The 22,751-nt window shown below is 39.7% G+C and overlaps 1 protein-coding gene across 3 annotated transcripts in view; it reads left to right on the forward strand.

The window, feature by feature from the left end:
- Positions 1-2,410: 2,410 nt before the first annotated feature.
- The window catches only part of JAZF1 (JAZF zinc finger 1), a 461,275-nt gene continuing 440,934 nt past the window's right edge, over positions 2,411-22,751 (forward strand). For all 3 annotated transcript variants that reach the window (XM_072964775.1, XM_072964778.1, XM_072964777.1), the window contains exon 1: positions 2,411-2,649. The gene's annotated coding sequence lies outside the window, so the exon portion shown is untranslated. The remainder of the gene's footprint in view (positions 2,650-22,751) is intronic.

A 22,751-nucleotide genomic window follows, 5' to 3' on the forward strand; every position in this document is an offset into this window, starting at 1 on the left:
ATCATTGTTTCTTTTAAACTGAGTTATATATGTTTATTTTTAAAAAACACAGGGGTACATCATCAATGAAAGACCCTCCTCCTCAAAGAAAACTAATGTTAATACTTTTGTTGTTCTATTAAAGAGAGAAATCTTAATTATATAAGCATGAGTTTGGTATTTTTCAGTGAATTTGAAATACTGAAGATCTCTAGCTTATGATAAAGAGAGGTACAATTTGAATCTTTCATATATAATTATAATTATTTTCATTTTAACAACAGGAAAATTTACTACTTTGAGTTTAAATTGATTACAGCATTCAATGGCAAAGGGTTTCACAGAAACTCAAAATAACTTTTGATTTATTTCTATAGGAAAAATAAAAACTGGAAAATGCTTCCAAAGTGGCCTTGTTTTGATGTCCTGTTTTTCTGTTTGCACCAAGTCTGCTGTGGCTTGCTAATGATTCCTATAATATGTTAAACTTATCTCCTTGTCAGATTGTGGCTAGTAAGCAGAACATATGTTCATTCATATGTTCCCAAGATATTAATTAAATGAATAGTCTGTCTTTTATTTTTTAGGTTAAGAGGTAACTAACAGTTCAGGTTCTTTTTAAAATGAAATCTGTTTTTGAGTATGACGATCCTAACGCTTGTTCATGCCTGGTTATCAGTAGGGTAAGGATGGCAACTCTCACTGGAAGCATAATGCTGCAATACTGGGATCGGCAGCATAATTTTAAGCCAGTAAATTCGTGGTAATCTGTTAGGGCAGCAATAGGAAACCAGCACAGACACCATTCAAAAGACGATTGTAAAGCTGTCACACTGTGGGCTTTGAAAGCAAATTAGCTGCCTTTTCTTCCTCTGTTATGATATCATACGCTTGTTTCCACTAGCAGTAATGCACACTGGGGTTGCCATTGTTAATCTTGTGATTGTACTTCTCCAGTTAAAGACACTAGACCTTTGGCCTCTTTTTCATTCCCAGGGTGTCCGGTGGGTGGCCTGTGATGTCTCCCTGCTAACCTTAAATGATATTTCATCCCATCTAACAAGCACTCAGCTCAGATGGTTGTCTGTGTAAATGCCACAAGGAACAGCTCCCATGGGGTTCAGCAAAGTATTCATTTTCCAAAGAGAATTAAAGCCTACAGGGATAGCATATAAAATAAGGATGCCTTAAAATGTAAAGAGTGATGAGATTATTTCAGCCTTCAGTTATGCTTTTAGGAAAAAGCAAAATTTAAGTCTTAAGAGATCCATATGCCCCCCGACACCAAAGGAGGAGAAATCCAGCTAATGAAATGTATCCTAACTTCCTTTCCCAGCTTCTGTACTCCCCAAATTGCTACCCTTTTCCAACTGATTTTCCAGTCTTCTGCTCATTATGTGATCTAGAAGCTTTGGAGTGATATTTTTTTCTCCCTGTGTTTCAGCACTTCAAAGATGTTCTCATCTTGTCCTCATTTTCTCTGGGTTCCCTCTTTCTCACCGTTAATATGTATACACCTAACACAACTCTGAGTGTCCCATGTCTGTATCTAGTGGCAAGCTCACTGGTCTTTGCCTCTTGGGTTCATTCTGTATAACGTGTGCCTCTTTCTGCCTTCATCTCCACACCACTCACTCCACACTCTACAACCGCTCCCTGCTGCTTCAACCTTAGGTATAAATCCTTCTGCTTTGTTTCCAAGGCTTGAGCCACCCAGCCTTGTTCTACACACTTCTCAACATTCCTTCCCTCTTTCATACAGCCAGGCAATTTCCACTGATTCATAAAATTTAATTCCTCTCTTCTTGGTAACTCAGGAGAAAGGAACAAAGTTGAATAGGACAGTGACCCCTTTCTTTGGCAAGTATATAGTTGAGTGGGAGTGGGGAGACAGACAAGTAAACTAATCAACCTTTCTTTAGGTGCTGTTGTCAATGATTGCTGTGAGAGCACCGACAAGGGCTGAGGGATCAATCCTTCGAATGAGGGCAGGGTAGGAAAGGCTTTAGAGAGGAGGAGAGGATAGAAAAATGAGTTGTCATTTTGAGAAGTGACCGTTTACCAGAACATTCTGCAATGAAGAGTAGACTCTATTAATGTTTTGCAAATTGTGTAATAATGTTACTGATCCTTTCAAGTCAGGCTTCAACAAGGGTGCACTTGCCCGCTGTCACTCGTGCGGATGGAATGAGACTGAGTTCAGTTCAGAAGCAAAGGAAAAGTTTATTCTTTGATCAGAAAATGGAGAATCCTGAACTTTAGAACACACACTCTCTGCACAGGCAGAGGCACGGCTGCTTCATAGGGTCTTACCATAGGTGGGGTGGGGGGAGGTGGAGTTCTCGCAGGGGGCGCGCAGGCGCACCTGCGCTGCTCTGGGCTCCAGATCCCCGGGCGGAGCGTCTCTGCACACAGCCCGCCACCTCCATCTTGAACTGCGGGGTCAGGCTTCCAGCCCTCCTGTGGCGGCCGCCAGCTGAGGTGTCGGGGCAGCCATTCCGAACTAGGGACTCTGGTTTGAAGTGCCGGGTGCGAAGCCTCCGCGTGCTGCCTCCTACAGGCAAGTGAAACTACACTAAGCACAAAAGAAGAGGTTAGACCCTATCTTATCACCTGCATTCCATCTTGTTTCTCCCGAGGACTCCATTGGAGTCCAGTGGCAGTTAAGAGGTAAGCAAAACTTAACCACTACTGATTTCCTTTCTGGGAGGAAATAACTTTGATACAGTTCTTTCTTGTACTTAGGAGTACTGTTACGTCAGGTGAGTTAAGAAAAAGTTAAATTTTTTTAGAAATTGGCCAGTCAGCAAACCCAGATAGCTCATTCTGCTGTGGTATATATGGTTTTATTCACCCGCAAGTAGAGGAATGTTCCCGACAGTTTTGTATCGCCCTCAACGAGGGAGCGATAGAGCAAGGATTTGAAAACATTTTTTTCAGTTTAATTCTGCTGATAGTCTATGCTGACCTTTTGGGAAATCATAGTCTGAAATCTGTGTGGCTTTGAGGGGCTCTGGGAAAAATATTCCACTTCCCAGCTGTCTGACTGGCTTTCTAAAATTCCACTATTGATTTTCTCACCTTTAAAATGGGGTAATAGCACCACCCCTACTGAGGATTAAGAGTATGAATAGGAGAGCAAACTGCATATTCTGAGGAAGGCTCTTAATCTGTGTGGGTTCCCTTCCCTCCTGAGGTCAAAAAGATATTTGTTTAGTTGTTGTTTTTTATTGAAATATAGTTGATTTACAGTGTTGGGTTTCTGGTTTACAACATAGTGATTCAATTATACATATTCTTTTTCATATTCTCTTTCATTATAGATTATTACAAGTCATTGAATGTAGTTCCCTGTGCTATATACAGTAGGACCTTGTTGTATATTTTATGTATTGTAGTTTGTATCTACTAATCCTGAACTCCTAATTTATCCACCACCCCCATTTCCCCTTTGGTAACCTTAAGCTTGTCTTCTATGTCTGTAAGTCTGTTTCTGTTTTGTAAATAAGTTAATTTGTATCTTTTTTTTTTTAGATTCCACATATAAGTTGTATTATGTGATGTTTGTCTTTCTCTGACTTCACTTAGTATGATATCTCTAGGTCCATCCATGTTGCTGCAAATGGCATATATCCTTTTTTATGGCTGAGTAGTATTCCAGTGTGTGTGTGTGTGTGTGTGTGTGTGTGTGTGTGTGTGTGTGTACATCACATTTTCTTTATCTAGTCATCTGTCAATGGACACTTAGGTTGTTTCTAAAAGATGTCTTAATACTGCTAAATTACATCTCAGTCTGAAAACTCTTACACAGGAAGTAGTCGTAAACCATGCACACCCTAACTTGATTAGCACGTTCTTCTCTTCCAACTGGTTGATAAGTGGAACTGAATTTCAAAGGGGTAAGGAGAGGCCAAGATCCTACCTTGAGACAGAAGGAGGCCATGGGGGAAAAAAGGAAATTTCTGGAACTAGGTTCAGATGAGGCTCTAAGGACAAAGATTCTGCTCCATAGTCCTGCTAAGATCTAGTTCTGAAAATCTAGCTGAAGACAAAACAATAATTTCATGGTGAGTACACAGGAAGCTTATTGAATATCCACCTCTTACTAGTGGTGGGCTGGGCATTTTCACAAATATTATCTCAATTAACCCTCATAACAACCCCGTGGGGTAGGTATCATCGTTCCCTGGTTTTATCCAAGGTAACTGGGATTCAGAGAAATGATGTGAGCCACTCAAGGTCACACTACCAGAAAGATCCAGAATGTCTACACTTTCTCCAGTGTCAGCCCGTGCTAAGACAAGTGGCTCTGGAGCTGCAGACAGTGCAGCCCTGGGATGGAGTTTCTTCCAGTCCATCCCCGGCCAGCCCCAGACATGATACCAAAGAGCTTCCACTAATTTCTGGCTGCCTCCTGTTGTTTAGTTCTGTTTCCTCAAAGTGCCAGAAACGGCTGTGAAATTTGCGTTCTAACCCCCAGAGTGGTATTCTTCCTTGATTCCTTCGTAGCAACCTAGCACTGTCACTAGTAGACCTTGTGTCAGTCATCCGGCTCTGAAGCATTCACTGGAAATTGAAATAAATGGCAGAAAGGAAAGGTATAGCGGCGTGATCGGCAAACTCACAAGGTGGGGGCAGGCAGTGAGCATTCTCATCTAAGGACCGGCCAGTGGGTGGAACACTACCGGAAAGCATTCACTGTCCGTCTGCGAGCCAGCTCGCTGGATGAGAGGGAATAGGGCGCTCAAGGCTTTCTGCATAAGCTTACCTGCCAACTCCTGTGGTTTTAGAGAGCTTTAGTTGGCCTCAGACCAGACATTTTCAGGGTCAATAGCGCTTGACAGGGCAATCTTTTTTTCCAGGAGAAAAGAAAGCCTAATATGCATCGAACTCACCTGGAAGGCTTGTTAAAACGTGGATGCCTGAGCCCCTCCTCTGCAGTTTCTGATTCAGTAGATTGGAGTATTGGAGTAAATTGGTGGTGGCTGGGTTGGGAGTGGGGTGTAGGGGTTGGGGAGAAATTTTGCATTTTAACAAGTTCCAGGTGATGCTGATGCTGTTGGTCTGGACTCCACTTTGAGAACCATTTGCAAAAATCAGTATTCTTGACACTGGCTACACATTAGAATACCCTGTAGAGCTTTAAAAAAAAAAATCCTGATTCTCATCCATACCCAAACTGGTAATCCAGATTTCTGAGGATATGATCTGGACACCAGGATTTTAAAACTTCCAGGTGATTCCAGTTTGGGAACCACTGGCGCTTGATCTTTGAGAGCCAAGCCTTTTCCTTCTTGATAACCCCTAAGGGTTGAGCAGAGGAAACATCCTGACATCTGCTTTTTCTAACCGAAGCGAAAATGTTTGTGATTCTTCATGGAAATGCACTTAGCTGTTCTAGACTTTAAAACAAAATAAACTGTGGATATCTCAAGATAATTGTTTCCAGAACCTTAGAGAACATTAAGAGTCAAAGAGAACAAAATGTAATAAACAAATTCAGTTGCTTTGGGGGAGCAAATGGCTTAAATTGGTGGACAGAACATATTAGAGGAATAGATAGTGTCCTTATCCAGGCCCCTGGCATCATATAACTTTATCCTTTAACTTCATGCATAATTATTCATCACCACCTTTTATTACTGTGGCTCAGCGTACTTAAAAGCCTGTTATTTCTCATTTTCAATCCAATGTAAATTTAATTTCAACCAAGCCTTTGTTAAGACAATTGTTCCAATTTTGTGAAGGATGTTAGAGAATGATGGAAGTAGATTCCAAAAACTACAGCCCTGTGGGTTTGATGTCAAACCTCTGGCAAAATTTTGGCACAAACTATTTAAAAACCCATGAGAAGTGATTGCTGGGAGCCAGTATAGGTCCCCCATATCAGTCTTTCACCAAACCAGTCACATTTCCCTTTTTGACAGGTTTACAGGTCATGGAGATCAGGGGAAGGTCATGGACAAAAATATATCTTAATTTCAGCAAAGAATTTGACATCCTGTGGACAAAAATGACATGAATGACAGTACAGTTGAGTAGATTTGTAGCTGGTTGAACAACTTAACCCAAGGAATTTTGACTGCTTGATGAATCACCTCCTACCCGAAGGGCAGTCACAATGGCAGACTCCCAAATGCTATCTATGGTTTATCTAGTCCAAAATTTCAATTAATGATGAATGAAGACACAAAAGACATGCTTATCAAAACTGCAGGTGTGACAAAACTGGGAGAGAAGCCTAATTCATTAAATGTCAAAAAACCAAGAGAGGCAAAATGTCTCAATAAACTAAAAGAATAGGCTGATATGAATAAGAATACATTTAATAGGGATAAATATAAAAATCATCCATTTTAAAAAATCAAATGCAAAAGTATGGAGAATGGGAGATTGAGACTAAAATAGTTTGTGAGAAATACCAGGACTTTTAAGTGACTATAGCCTTAATACAATCTAGATCTCTGATAGTCTACTAAATTGTGGACAAAAAATGTTGCCTGCCATTTCAGTAAACAAGGAATGTTGCCCACCATCAAGCTATCAGTCACTACAGCGGCCCCCTAGATGGTGTGCCCTGAGGGGAATTCAGATTGGAGAAAAACAGGATACTAGCTCTGGATTGTTAAAATGCATATCAAAGAAATAATTTCAATGAGCCCAGACTCTTGCATCTTTCCATACGTAGAAAAGCACTAACATCATTAATCTGAGATGTCTGTTTTTTGTGATTAGCAGTAATCTTTTGATATATACATATATATATATATATATATATTTTTTTTTTTTTTTTTTTTTTTTTTTTTGCAAAAACTCCAGTATATCCTGGCGCCTCCCTTACCTCTCTGGAACAGTTCCTCAGAGCTATCTGGGAGGCTGTTTCCCAAGTTATAGTCCTCAGTAAGTTCCCTAGATAAAACATAACTCACAACTTTTAGGTTGTGCCGGTTTTTTTGTTTGTTTGCTTGTTTGTTTTTGTATGTTTTTTTTTTCAGTCGACAAAAGCTAAAGACTATCTCACAGACAAATGCCCATAGTTATAATGTAACTGAGCAAGACCCAGTGGGGCCTTCCTGGGAGAAACCTCTCCCCCATATTCTCTGCTATAGCTCTTCTCTGAAGTACCCAGGTAATAGTATCCCATGGATATTTTCTGAGTTTTTCAGATGCTAAAAATCACCACCAAAGGAAAGAAATTAACTACTTAATGATCGAGAGCTGGTGGCCCCCAGACCTTCTGGCACCGAGGGGTTGATAGTGTTGACTGCCCTGTTGCAAACATCAGAGAGTTGTGCCTGAGTTGCTCATGTACCCTGTGACCCACCTCCCTCACCTAGCCTTTAAATATGCTTTGCTGAAACCCCTGGGGGAGTTTGGGGTTTTCTTGGGCATGAGCCAACCTGTCCTTCTTACTCTGCCCTGCAATAAACCTTTCTGTGCTCCAAACTCTGACGATTCAGTTTGTTAGGCCTCATAGTGAGTCAGGCACATGAACTTGTGTTCAGTAACGATAAAATTTTGTTTACAGTTTCAGCTGGAACCCATCTCTGACCACCAGGGTCACAGACCCCAAGTTAAGAATCCTTGAATAGTATAACTGGGCCACATAAAAAACTACAGCAAGCCATGTGCTTTAACAAAAGTGTAATATCAAAACAATGGAGATAACAGCCCCAAAGAGCTTGTTACATCTTAATTATAGTCTTCAATTTACAGTATTCAGCTGAATGTAGAGACTGGAAAACTGACATACGTAAATGGTGAAGGGTATAGAAATTATGTTAAATAAAGAGCATTGAAGGAACATAAGACTTCTACTCTTTAAAAAAAATTTAGGGAAAACACAATAGCAATCTTCCAAAATCTGAAGTCTGCCATTTGTAAGAGGCTGCAGACTTAAAATACTCTGTGGCAGTACTATCCAGTAGAAATATAATGCTAGTCACATATATAATGTAAAATTTTCTGGTCGCCACATTTAAAAGAAACAGGTGATATTAATTTTAATAATATATTGCATTTAACCCAATATACCAAAAACAGTATCACTTCAACATGTAATCAAGTGTAAAACTTTTTCACATTTCACATTACAAAAAATTTCACATTTTTGTAATCTGATGTGTGTTTTACATCCACAGCACAAGTTCAGTTAGTGTGAGCCACATTTCAGGTGCTCCATAGCCACATGTGGCTAGTGGCTACCATACTGGACAGCGCAGCTCTTTAGCTTCCCAGGGCGGAAGAGAGTTAATTAAGAGATATTAGAGAGGAAGAACTTTCTAATAGAACTGTCCAAAAAATGAAATGAGTCCCCTTATAGAGTGATGAGGTCTCTGTCATTGAATATGTTCTAATTGAGACTGTCAGGGGTTATTTAGGCATTTCTGCATAAGATGGATAATCTTGAAGTTCATTCTCATCCTGAGGCTGTGTCTTTGATTGTCAGGTTTGGGAATTGAGGTTATTTGAACCACCAACTTCATGATATTCTGGGACAGGTGGGCAGCCAGCCTTTCCTAAGAAGGTCTTGCCAATCTAGTTATGCAAATACATGCCAGGTCACAGCAATGGAGCCAGTTTGCCTCTGCCCTTCTATTTTGGAGCTGCAGCCTGGATTATCCATGCAGACAATCCATATGCTTGGCTCAGGCTCTGACATGCAGCTAGAAGAGAGACTATTATCACATCACTGAGCTAAGCTCAGTCTGGAAATAACCCACCCAAAACATGTGTCTAACATACTCACATAATTGTTGCACTTATCCATCCAGATCACCTTTAGTTCCAGTTCTGCATTAACCTCATTAACAGAAAATTTAGTGTTTAGCTATGTTGAGAACATAAGAAACACTTCTCTGGAGAGAATCCCTGAAGTGCTATTCAAAAAGAAAAGCAATCCACAAGACCATTTAACCAGTGACAGACCCAGCCCTCAAGTTCTGCAACAGCTGATGATCAACATCAACATACAATCACTCTGAACCAAACTGGATAAGCAACCAGTTTTTGAGGAGCCTGCCCCAGGGTTTCAGTAATCCACATTCAACTGCGGTCTGGAGAAGATGGAAGAGGCACAGGGGAAAGAGGATGTGTGCTCAAGGCCCACTACCTGAGTTCAAGCCCTACTTGAGTCTCTCACTAGCTATGTGACCTTGCACAAGTAACCAGTGGTAACCTTGGTAACCTCGAATTCACCCTTTTCACTTGAAGTACTGGTCTGTCCCTGCCAGTTATTTTAGTGTTTATAAAACTAAAAAGTCATACACAAAGTAAGGAACAAGTGTTTGCTAGAGTTTGGGTTCACTGATGACACTTGATAAAGATTAGTGACACTGCTTTTTAAGTGCTTTCATTTTTCCTGAATATATGTGTATGTACATGCATATGATACACATTCATTACAGAAAATTTGGAAAATATATGAAAGTATTTAGAAGAAAATTTAAACGACCCGTTATCTTACCACCCAGAGCAAACCACTTTTTAACATTTTGTCACTTCTGTACATTGTTTTTAACATAATGTGCATCATTAAACAAAAAAAATCTGTTTCTAAGTTCCAAGAGCAATTTTCCTATTGAAGTTTCTGAAGTCATGCCTTTTCTCCTACTATCCTGACTGTCATAGAAGGGACCTACCAGTACTGTCGTGATGTCCCATTCAAAAGGGGTGTCTTGAATCTGGATTAGCTCCATGAGAGAAGATAGAGTCAGGTCTTAGGATAGGACTTAGCAGCAGAAAAAGACAATTAGAGTTCCAATCCTTCATTTAACAAGTGGGGAAACTGGAGCCCAGAGAACAAAGCAGCTTCCCTATGACCAACCACTCAGCAGGCCCTAGAGTTGGTGTGTCCTTACCCTACATAAGCACACTCCCACCTCACCACACTGCTTTGTACAGTATGATTCAGCCTTACACTTCTAGCTAATTTGGACCCCACTTTCTGCTGGGCATCTATTTTGAGATCAAAATTTAAAGTTTAAATATAATTGTTAAATCATGGTACTGGATTTGATAATAGGAAAGCCATTTATTCCACAGAGGACACTTTATGAGGCTGTCTTTCCAAAGAAAAATCTCAAAAGAATTCTCTTTGCCATGTGCAAAATATCCACTTAATTAACATGAACACTCATATTATTAGGCAATTAAAATGATTTATTCAAAGAGCTTTCTAGTCATGCTTTAATGCCAATCTATAATAAACAGGAGAAATAAGAGCAATAATACTTACTATCGTCCTAGTTAAATATAAGCACCATAAATAATATTTGCACCTTTAAGCAATTCATATATCTTTCCCAAATAATAAGATTTTAATATAAGAGCTTTGCTTTTCAATGGGATAAAATATTGCTGAGCTTTATTTTGTTTTTTGCGAAACTAGCACTCAAGGAGGGAGTTTTCCTGGTCTCTTTGGACTATTTGTCTCCTTGAGAAAGAAAGAACTTTGAAATTATGAGGACACCTCCATTATTACCTAGCTGTCCCTTCCCAAATGTAGGGAAACAAAGTTACTCCTCCCCCCACCCACACTGTCCCTAGTTCCCATGCTTTTATATTCCCTGCTGCATTGTATTACCATTTATTTGTTATTAGTCTTTATCTGCTTCTCTCATTAAATTGTTCATCTGCCTCCCTTGAGGGCAGAGTTTGCTGTGAGGATCAGCTAACAGTATATGTAAGGCACTTGGCACAGCCCCTGGCACAGAGCAGGCATGACCCGATGTCACCTGTTATCATCACTTTTATTATTGACTTTAAATGCTCACCACTACCCAGAACAGAGTCTGGCATACTCAAAAGTAGATGGAAATGTGGGTCCTTGTAATATCTGGTGTCTTAACCATCTAAGTTCCGAACCAGTGGAAGTGTCCAGTTTCAGAGGAAGACTCTCCCTACCTTCTTAAGCAGATTTTAATTGACCCCTATTGGGAGAATGGTGTGTACCAGAACAAGTCTTGAGCACTGAATTTGTAAAGATGACTTGCCCTCAGAGAGCTCATAGGCGATTACTGGAGGAACATGAGAGTACTGTGCCTTAGGACCAGAGTAAGGAGCGAATTACAGAAGGAAAGGGACGTACAACTCTATCTGCAGGACCAAAAACATGGCACTTCAAATAGCAGCCTTTGTCCTGAATGTTGAAGATGGGGTGCCTGGGGAGGGTGTGCCAAGTCCCAGGGGAGGGTGTGGTTCACAGGGATGGATGACCTATCCCAGATTCCAGCCTTGCCTCCCAGCGATTCTTGGTTCTGCTTGAATGTTTTGCTGCTGCCAACATCCCTTTGCCTCTTCTGGTTTCCTCAGTTATCACTGCCTGCCGCTCTGTTAACCTTTTGCTCCTGCTTTCCTTTGCTCATCTTACCTTTTCTATCTCCTGTCACTTATTTTTTGCTTCTTGGCTTTGTCCCAGTCCCTTTGAAGTTCCTGGACGTCTTGAGTTACCTTCAAGTTGTGGGTTCCTCGAACTTTGGGGTTCCCATTTTCATTACTGCTTCCTGTGCAAAATGTCTCTCTTTGCCACCAGAAAAGTGTTCATTTTTCTTATTTCTGGGCTTGGTAATGTTTGAGGTGCCAGAGTGCAATCTTTGAATAATTAAAGCCTTATGTAGGCAGCTCTGGGGGACTTTTTACGGCTAATAAATCCAGTGAAATACTGTTAATTTAACTCCCCTAAATAGTTCTCAGAAATCACTGGAGCTACAGTGTGTGTATATATATATATTATCATTTACAGAGGACTTCTGCCTTACTCTGCTTTTATTTAAGTATGATAAATATGTTTTCCACAAAAATGAATTTCTTTAAAGCACAATGCATATGACTCTGACACATTTCCCCCTATTTCTACACATTTAAAGAGGCTCACATTTGTAGGCCATATCTTAATGCCTTCACTTTCAATTCCTGAACTAACCAGAATGTCACTTTTATACCTCAAACACCTCACCTTTATGATGTGTTTTATAATTACCCAGCTCTTTCACATACAAGATTTCATTTACTTCTTTCAACAGCTCTGTTATTTTTTTTCTCATTTTACAATTGACAGAATGAGGCAGAGAGATGTTGAGTATTTCTCCTCAAGCCTCACTGCCTCACCGTCATCATTAGACTAACCCAGACATCATGATAATCCTCACTTCTAAGTAAGGCTCCTACTATAAGCAAGTAAATATAACTAATGGACTTGGCATTGCCAGAAAAAAATTAGCTGCCAGGGTTATAAACCCCATCAGTGTTTCCTAGTAGAGCAGAAGGTGGTAACTGCTGCCCTAGCAGGTCCACAGAAGCAGAGCCAAAGATGGGGGTTCATGCACATGTTACTTCCTGGGGCGTTGCTCCCAGGAAGAACTGATAGGGTGGGAAGGAATCAGAATGGGGAAAGGGCAGGGGTGGTGTCTGGTGAAGACTCCTGCAGCCGGGACCTGTAGGGAGCTTTGTTAATACAGACGTCCTGCTGCACCGCTGCAGGGCTCTGCAGTCTGCACTGCCTTGAGGCCAGGGAGCAGGATTTTGTAATCGCACTCAGTCTGTCACTGGCCATGGGGCAGACCAGTTAAAGGAATTCTAGGGGAGTTGGAATGAGCAATAGCAACAATAATTAATTCAACAACAACCAGTAGTTGAATGCCTATTATGTGAGTCACTTACCTGTGTGACTTCCAATTCTGACAATCCTGGGAGTGATTATTCCCTTTTTCTATATGAAGAAACTGAAATATAAAGACTTTTCTGAGGTGGTAAAGCTGGATGTTGGCGGTCCTGGGGTTAAATCCTTGCAAACCCTTATTTCACTCCGAAGCCTGTGACAGCTTGCTGTTCTGTGATACCAGCTCCAGTGCTAAGTCAGCGCTCAATGGTGGAATGAGATGGCAGTTGTTATGGAAGCCTGTGTTCCTAACTTACTCTTTTCTAGAAACACTGGGATGTGCTCCTGTACTTTAAAGATGCAGCAAGCACAGTGAAAAATTCTGCATCCGTTCAACAAACGTAGACTGAGCACTCATTGTGTGTCTGACATGCTTTTGATATTTGAGATACAGAGATAAGTAAGACAGGAAAGATCTCTGCTTTCAGGGAGCTTACATTCGTAACACCAGAAAGAATCCATTTCTAACAGGATACATGTTGTTAAAAAAAAAAAAAAAAGGATAATGGGACAGAGAGGAAAGTAGCCAGAGAAGGCCTCTAAAAGGAGATGTTGTGTGACCTGAGGTCTGAGGAAGGAAAATTAGATCGCGATGGGTCAGTCTTGGGGAAGAGAATTCTAGACTAAGGACACAGCAAGGGCAAGGGAAAAAAGAGGGTCTGTGTGGCTGGTGTTCAGTGAGCAAGGGACACACAGACATAAAGTTGGGATCAGAAAGGTAGGCAGGGTCCGGACCACAAAGTTCTGTAGACTCAGATAAAGAATTGGGATTATTTTCCATAGAGTATTTCAGGCAATGGAGTGACATGATCTGGTTAACATTAAGGAAAAAACAGAACTTTGGCTGTGTTGTGGAACATGGATCGTTTAGGGTGAGGGTGGCAGAGTGAAAACAGGAAGACCAGCAGAGGGGTATTGCAGACCTCCGGGTGAGCCCTGGTGATGGTGTCCCCAACTAGGGCGAGAATAGTGAAGATGGCAGAGAGAAGTGGATGGATTTGGGATATGTTTTAAAGGTAGCACTGATAGAGTTTGCTCTAGGGGGTGATAGACAAGAGAAATCAAGAAAACTCCTAGGTTTTTGTGTTTAGCAACTGGAAGAATGATGTTATCATTTTCTCAGTTGTGGAAGGCGGTGGAGAACCAGCTGGCCAGAAGAATTGTAGAATATCATGAGTTCTCCTTTAGGCATCGTCATTTGGGATGCTAATTAGGCAGTCACACAAAGAAATCAAGTCAGAAGTTGGATGTATGAAGTAGAGCTTGCAGAGGGAGGTCATGGTGGGAGATGTAAGTTTGGGAGCTTCAGTTTATGGATGGTAATTGAAGGACTGAGACTCAGGTCACCTAGGGAAGAAATGGCCAAAAAAGGGAATGAAGGGGGCCCAGGAATGATGCCCAGGGCACTCTACATCTAGATGTAAGCAGAGGAGAAATAGGCAGCCAAGGGACCGTGAACAAAAACCCAGAGATCTTAGGGTATGCAAAGATTTAAGGGAAATGAAGGCATAGATAGTTCTAAGGAAAGTGATTTCCAGTTCCTCAGCTTCATATCCACTCTCTCCAAAAACTTACCTGCCTGAGAATGTGCCTGGTAAAAGTAAGAGGTTCTCCAGTCCACTTCCTCTCACAACCACCTGTCTCCCATGGGCTTTCTTCTCTCCCAAATTTTACTACAGTGCAGTGCCCAGCAGTGTGAAAACATCCTGGGCACAAAAAAGAAGCAGTGAGAAATTCTGGTTGATGAAGTTCATGACTAGAATATCTAGCTAACAAAGCCTTGTGCACACACATCAGGTAATATCCAACATTTGCTTTCCACAAAATTGGAGGAGAACCTAATTGGGTTGAGAACTGTTAGATTTTTTTTTTAATTTGTGATAAATTACTCTGTGATTTTTGGCATATAACTCAGGAGTTCAAAGAATTGCACACAGTTCTAAAACAATATTCTATCTACTTACTTATATAAACAAGTTTTCTTGGAGTTTAAGTCTTTTAAAAGGGAAAAATAAGGAGGAAATTGATACTAAATTATGTCTCATTATAACACTAAGTTGTAGTATCTGTGGAAATATGAACTAATTTGGAAAAAAATAAGTCCTAGCCAACTCATAAGAATTTATATTTATAATAAAATTTTCTTTTTAGATTAATACTTTTTAAAATCAGAATTTCTAATATGCAGTACTTACATTACATTAGTTTGATCAAATGTATAAATAATTATAATTATAACTGAATTTAAAAGAAATGTTTTAATTAGTAGGGCCTTACAGCAATAGGAAATTTTTAAATATTATTATCAATTTATATACATAATTTAGTTATTATATATTACACTGGGAAAATTTTTTTGTGCTGCAAGTTGAATGAAAATGTAGATTCAAGGGGAAGTGGGAATAATGTAAAATATCTGTTAAAGAAGTCTGTGTATTTTCTAAATGGTTGATAGTGAATATCAAATTTCTGTGGTGTTTAGATTCCACTGGGCACATTTAATAAGAGCACTATAACAGTTTTATTTTAAGATGTCAATATTTATAACATACTGGAAATTCTATCCCTAACAACTACTTAAAGTTATGGTGAAAAATATAGATGTCAACTCTAAAAATGTGCAAGGGTCTACAAAATTTTATAAAATTCTTTGAGGGGCTGTTTGAGCAAAACTTGTTTGAAAACAACACATGTAAGCCAAGAGAAGAAAAAGATTTCAAAGAGAGAGTGGTCAGGTGTTTGAATTCTCATTTGCCATTTAAAATGCGAATACAATTGGACTGGCAACAAGCATTGACCACTTGATTGGAGCAGTTTCAGGACAGGGATGGGGCTGAAAACCTCTTTGGAGTGGGCTGAAGTGAGAATGGGAGGTGAGGAAACAGACTTCAAGTAAAGACAACTGTCAGTGTTGCTGTGGAGGGGAGCAGAGAAGGGATTAGTGGCTGGAGGAATGAGGGAGATCAAGAGAAGGTAGATGAAGAAAGGGGATAGTGGAATGTGTTTGTATGCTGAGAGGGAGAATTAAGTAGAGAAGAAAAAACTGATAATGCATGAGAGAAAGGAGATAATAGGAGCAAAGGTGAGAGAATGGGAGTTGAAGCACAGTGAAACATGGATATATCCTCCATTGTCATAGGAAAGACGTCATAGGATGTGGGTAAAGAAGCCAGTGTTATTCTGTTTATAGATGAAGAGTGTGATGGGTAGTGAAAAATGAAGCCTGAAAGGACTGGATGTCTTGATACGGTAAAAAATTATTGGAGTGAAGATAATAGAATAAATGAGATAGAAGAATATAAAGTATTGAAGTGATATTTGAAACTGATATTTTAGAGGAGATATAATTACTGGTTTGATAAAGGGAATTGGTGGTGGGTAGAGTGGAGGAAAAGGTAATCAGAGGTGATGAAGTTAAGTAGTTGAGAACTAGGGTATTGGATGGATTACCTACATGGATATTGATGTCACCAAGAATAATAACAGGAATAGAATGAAGAAGAAGGTAATGAGTCAGGTACCAATCTTATAAATAAAGAGATTAACTAGGAGGCTAGTAGAAAAAGACTGTAAGAGAATGCTGGGTAGAATAGTAATATACCATGAGCTTTAAAAGATTGTGGTTTCTGAAAGATGAAGAAAGACAACTAGTTTCTAGTGGGTAATATGTAACCAGGAGAACATCTATCCTATGTCAATGCCTTGACATGGAGCATGAGAGAAAAAGCAGCCACCACTTAAGGTAAATGGGGAGGTAGGCACAGATGATGCAACAGAGTCAAGGGCAATTCAGAGAAGAGTTTGAGGAATCAAGGGAGTTTGCTGATGACAGACTGAGAGTGCAAGCATGAACAATAGAAGGACTGGGAGAGAGTCTGGATGATGATGGATGGCCCAGGAGGTTTGTGCTTCTTCTGGCAATACCAGTAATGATGGAATTTTCCCTGTTGGCAAGGGTATGCCATCAGTGCTTTTTAAAGTCCAGAGGACTTAGCTAGAAGGTACATGAGCAAGTGTACACTCAGCCTCTTCATTCTTCACAAATGGGAAAACCAGTAGATGTGAGTGAATTGGTCAAAGAGAAACTATACTTGTGAACAGTCTTTTCATATCTTATCCCCAAGGAACTGGGTTTGGGGGTTTTTTTGTTTGCTCGTTTTATTTTGTTTTTCCTTAATGTTCCTGTAATTTGGGTATGCCACCACCAGGGAGCAGTAGTGGCACAAACTGGCATTTTCTCTTTTATTCCAGGGAGCTTTCTGCTCAAGCCTCTACAATTTTCCAACAGAAAATTTTAACACCTAATTGAGGAAACATAAATTCACTAAAAATTCCTATCGTTAAACCATTCACAGATAAGACTGAGAGCAAATATTAGAGAAATAAGCAATTAGATAGATTTTCATTTTTCCATTTCAACTTATCTATACTTTAGTTCTAAGCCTCATTTGGTTCATAGTTTTTAATTAGAATAACGCCTTTACTACAAACTCTGTTCTTTTATATGAGGAGTCAAAATCTTTTTGTGCATATTAACCGAATTAAATCAGAATAATGTCTATCAAGGAAATATGAAAGAAGAAACTAATATTTGAGACCTACAATAGTCCTCACCCGAAATCCTGCTAGATAAGCATTATTCCCTCCATTTCACAGATGAGAAAAAGGGGTTTAGAAGGACTAAATAGCATTCTGTGGATAATGTGGCTAGGTAGTAGGAAGCCAGCTCTTTTGGTTTACAAGGTCTGTGCTCCTTCTGTGATGCCACAGTGCAACTCTATGTTAAGGCATCATGTTGAGAATAGAGTGGATACAAAAATAAGTATGAAGGGATTCTCACCATCAAGGTGCTTATAACTGAGTTGGGGTTCAGACCCCCTATAATTTCCATAAAAGAACTTTAAACCCATTCTCCTGTGGATGAGATCAAAGCTACTTAGAGGATCAGAAAAGACTACATGGAAGAGAGGCCATTCGGCATGGGCTTTGAAATATGAATTCAGCATGGGTAGGATACATTCACAGCTGTGGAGCTCAGTCCCCAAGTATCAGTCACAACTCCTTTTGGGGTCAGTAGCCCAAACGTAGTTCAGTAGCCAATTTCCTTTGACCGCATCCACGCTAACTAATGGAAAATTATATTTACTTTCTTCATGTCCCCAAACCAAAACATCTGCTTTGTGTTGCCATGTTGGAGAGAGAGAGGGAAAGGGGAGAGAAATGGAGAGAGTTAGATATCTTCATTATGTCTCTAATAATGGAAAAGTCCAAGGTCTCTCCAGTCCTAGATTTCCCTCTGAAATATGTGGCTACTCTAGTCATTCATGATATGTTTCCTCTTCTAATTGACCCAGAGTGATACACAGTGGCTGTGTCTAGTGCTTAGTTGAGTTTATCCTTAGCAAAGAGTCTTAACTGACAAAATACCTTCTCCCCCAGTATCAGAAATTATAAAATCTTTGTCTATAAACAAACCCTTCAAAGAAACTTAAAACTCTGTACATATGGTCTCATTTAATCATCCAAATAACCAGCTGAAATAATTACTATTATTATCATCGCTTTAGAGATGAGAAAACTGAGACTCAGAGGTCTTGAACTTCTAACTGGCTTCAGAGAATTAATGATTTTATTTTAAAAAATTTTGCAAAGCTTATTTATCCAGTTTTACTTCTTATACCTCTACTCAACTATCATGCAATACAGATGGTAATTACCACCCAGGGCAGATTTAAATACATAATTTAACTTTGTAAATACTTATTAATATAGTCTTGCGATCTAACCTGAACTTAAAATAACTGCTAGTACTGAGGATGACTGACAAAGTCAAGAATTGCAACTCTGAACTTCTGTTTCAAATATTGTGTTTTGTACTCTTAGAAAATAAAAGCTGCTTAAATTTCTCATATACTTGAATTTCATAGGTTATATTTCTAATGAGAAAAGATATATATACAATATTTTTTCTAAACTTAAAAATGTTTGACAAATTTTAAACCACTCAACAAATAGGATTTGCTATTAAGCCATTATTTCAAAACAGAAAAATCATCGGATTTTTTTTTTTCCAAACAGTCACATTTCTGGTCCAGAGGAATAGTCTAAAAACAACAGTTAATGAATGTGTTAATTATTCTTCCTTGTGCTTATCCCTAGCCAGTGTCATTGCTTGCCTGGACTATCCCCAAATGGACACAAAAATGTAAATTTTTATTCTATATAGATACCAAAAAAGGGTCTGGCAAACACAAGAGATAAAGTGGGAAAAAAGGATAGCTTCAAATGTGTATTTTACAATAACTGTACCATGTACTTCTGAAAATTTGCTTAAATCAATATTTTAAGTCATATTGTTGCCCAATTCTATTAGCCAAATATAAAGGATTCACCACAGGACAGAGTTAATACACTTTGCTAGTTTATGTTTATTGATAAGGATTTGACTGAAGGAGGGAGATTCAGCTTTTATTTCAGTAAAGAATGTGAGCTCTAGAACTTGGACCTGAATATTGCTACAGTGCTACTGGGAAAAATACAGTTAGAAGCTCTTCCCTATTTTGCTATCATCTAGGCTACAGACCATGCCCCCATCCTTATCTCCTCTACCAACAGACACTATATATACAGTCCTATGGTTCTAGTCATTTGGTCATTGGTGGGTAAGTGATGAGCCAAGAGTTGTGGTTGCCTTAAACAGACCAATTCTGGAAATGCATTGGAAGGCTGGGGGAACCCTAGTGAGTCCACCAGAGAGCCAGTGAAGAACAGTCACTGGAAAAGACAGGAACCAAGAGGCTATGTGGAGTGGGGAGCAGAATACTTGTAGCAGCAGGAACCCCAAGGCCAGCATGCTGCTGCATGTTTACATCGTATCTTAAGCTCAGGAGTCAGCCTCTTGGAAGAGGCTGTTTGATTGGCCAAGGTCAGGTCACATGACCTCTCCCTGGCTTTGCAGGGGCAAAGAGAGAAAGAACACAGTCCCTTTCATGTCCTTAGAAGTATATGAATTTATGTTCCCACCAAGAACTCACATAATTGGAGAAAAGAAATTCTCAAAAAGGAAGCTGGTGTTTCCTTCTAGAAGAGGGGCAAAGAATACTAGACAGCCACAACTATATGAATATTTACTAATGTAAGTTTAGGAAACTGATAGTTAAGGGCTGCAAACAAGTAGAAGGGGTTTCGGGGAGAGACTGAGAACGGAATAGCTTCCATGAGCACTTAACATATGCTAGACACTCAGCTGTGATTTAATTGTGTTACTTTCTTCAACCTGCATGACAACTCTATGCAATAAGTACTTTTCCTATTATTTCTGTCTTACCTTGAGATGAAAAAAATACTGAGGTTTATAAAGATAAAGCAGGATTTTTAAAAAATGTGGGCACTATTGACATTGGAGCCAGATAGTTCCTTGTTCTGAGGAGCTGTCCTGTGCACCCTAGGATGTTTAGCAGCAGCCCTGGCCTCTACTCACTACACGCTGTAGCACCCCACCTCCCAGCTGTGACAACCAAAAGTGTTTTCAGACGTTGCTAAATATCCCCAGGGCAGGACACAATTGCCCCCAGTTGAGAACCACTGAGATACAGTCATTTCCCCAAGTCATGCCACCTAAGGATTGCTCCCAGACCTATCTGAAACCAGAACCTAAACTGCCAGCCATGTTCTTAACACACATTAGAGTCTGCAAAGCATTTTCATGTGGATTATTTCATTAGTGTCTGATAACACTCCCGTGGGGGAGGTGAGACAAGTTGCCTGTCTTCATGTTTCTTTTGCGGGAAAATGAAGCTTCACCAAATTTGTGACTTGCTAACATCACTCAGTTCCATTTGTCTAGCCACCATTCAAAAACCTCTTATTGGTTTGTTTGCTTTTTGGTTCGTTTGGTTTCTGGTTTGTTGTTTGCTTCCAACCCAGTATTTTTTTCCCTTCTGCCAAAGTTCTATTAAATAATAGAATTAACATTAGGAATAAGTTCCTCAATCAAAATGTTTAAGGAGAAATATAAATTTCCCCTGAATTATTAAGGTTTATTATTTCAAAACAAGTAAAAAGTCAAAAAGAGTGAAAGAAGGAAAGAAAGGAAGAAGGAAGTAAGGGAAGAAAAAAGGGAAAATGAATGTATCAAGGTTCTAACCTCTCTCTCACCAAAAACAGACTCTCAATATACATCATAAGACACTTTGTACCCTAGAAGAATGATGGGGAAGAGTCCCTTGGGTTTCATCACAGGGTGGCCTCATACTCCCTCTAACATGCTGAGGTATTGTTTTATTTCTGACTCATAGGGAACACTGACTCACAAATACCACTTTACCACTTAGCCTTTCATTGAAGGTCTCATGGCCAAGACAACGTCAAATCTGAGGCAGCCTGGAGTAAGAGATCAGATGAGTTCATGGCCCAAGACAGAATGGCTGCAGATGTTAGTAAGGAAAGACTTTGACAGCTGAGATGTTCGTGACTTAAAAGCAAAACAAAACTTCTGGCTAATTGGGAACCAGGACAATGCCTAAAAAGAAAACAAGAGGCCTTGGTTAACCACTAGAGCTCCCAGGCCCTGTCCCATCTGCTAGGACGTGTGACCCGCAGTGATATCCAGGAACCGCGAGTGACCTGCTGCTTACTGTACATCATCATCACTGGCCTTCCCAGCTGCTAGAGGCCATGTCTAGTCCTGGAGACAAGTCTCCCCGCTGGGCCAACCTTGATGAAAGTGAGAATTTGGGGAGTGGGAGATGTGAGGGCTGTGTGAGCAGGAGCCCCAGGTTAAACCAGCTTACCCGTTCTTTTCTGCCTCTCTTGTGTCAAACCCAGTGTGGTTAGTTAGAGCCTGTAGAGTCAGCAAGGTGTATTCAAGCCCCAGCTTTGAGTTTCGGTTTTTAATTTCTTTTGGTCTTAGTTTCTTCATCTGTAAAACAGGATAACTGTACTTGTTTCCCAGGCTTGTCATGAAGACTAAATGGAGGTCTCTATAAAAGACCCCTTAGGAGTGTGCATGTCATACAGTAGGTGCTCAGGAGAGGCTCCCAACTCCTTTACTGTAGAACCCAACATGAGTTTCCTCCACATGGCCTACTCCTCTGCTATCAATCAGCATACACTGAGTGCGATGATGTGAGTTTCTATTCTGCTTCTCCACCCTGCTCAGCTCATGACTCCCCAAAATGCCCTCTCTTTTTACATTAGGGATTTTTCCTTCCTTTCATGAACTATAGCCACTTCCGAGAATTCTTCAATGAAAGCCCTGACTTGGATAGAGTGGCACTAAATGCTATTCCAAGCAATTGCTTCCACAGTGAACTCCTGGCACAATACTGTATTTACTTAGTTCTTGTCATACACAGAATAATTCTAATGCATACACTCCCTGCCCTCGAAGTACATTTCCTAACTAATACATACTCATGCACACAAAGTCATACATCTCTAAACCAGAGAGATAAAAACTCAGCAGGAAAGGAAAAGAAGTTTTGGGGATAATGTTTTCTTCTTTATTTTTTAATTACTTAGATGAAAAAAGACCCTATCAGGGTAAAATGTTCCTTTAAAAAAAAACAGGTTAATAGAATTCTTAACCAATGGCTGCAAACAGCAAAATCCTAAATAATTCGTAAAAATATCTAATGTACTACACCTGCCTTCATCTCCAATAAATTATATGGGTAGTCCCAAGCTCATTTTTCCCTGGCAAAGACTTCTGCTATCGAGGGGTGGGTATAACTCTGGTAGAGTGCCTGCTTAGCATGCACAAGGTCCTGGGTTCAATCCCCAGTACTTCCATTAAAAACAAATAAATAAATAAATAAACCTAATTATCTCCACCTTAAAAAAAAAAAAACTTTTTAATTAAAAAATTTTTTTAATTAAAAAGACCTCTCAAGAAAAGATAGGAAACTCAGAAACCCATTCAAATTAAAGTATAAAAAGCTGATAGAAGTAACCTATAATGAAAAAGAATATGAAAAGGAATATATGTATGTATATATATAACTGAACATTATGCTATACATAAGAAATTGACACAACATTGTAAACTGACTATACTTCAGTTAAAAAAAAAAGTATGGAAAAAAAAGTGATAGATATTGAAACTCGTTCCTAG

The sequence above is a fragment of the Vicugna pacos genome, chromosome 7, assembly GCF_048564905.1.
Source record: "Vicugna pacos chromosome 7, VicPac4, whole genome shotgun sequence".
Taxonomy (NCBI): Eukaryota; Metazoa; Chordata; class Mammalia; order Artiodactyla; family Camelidae; genus Vicugna; species Vicugna pacos.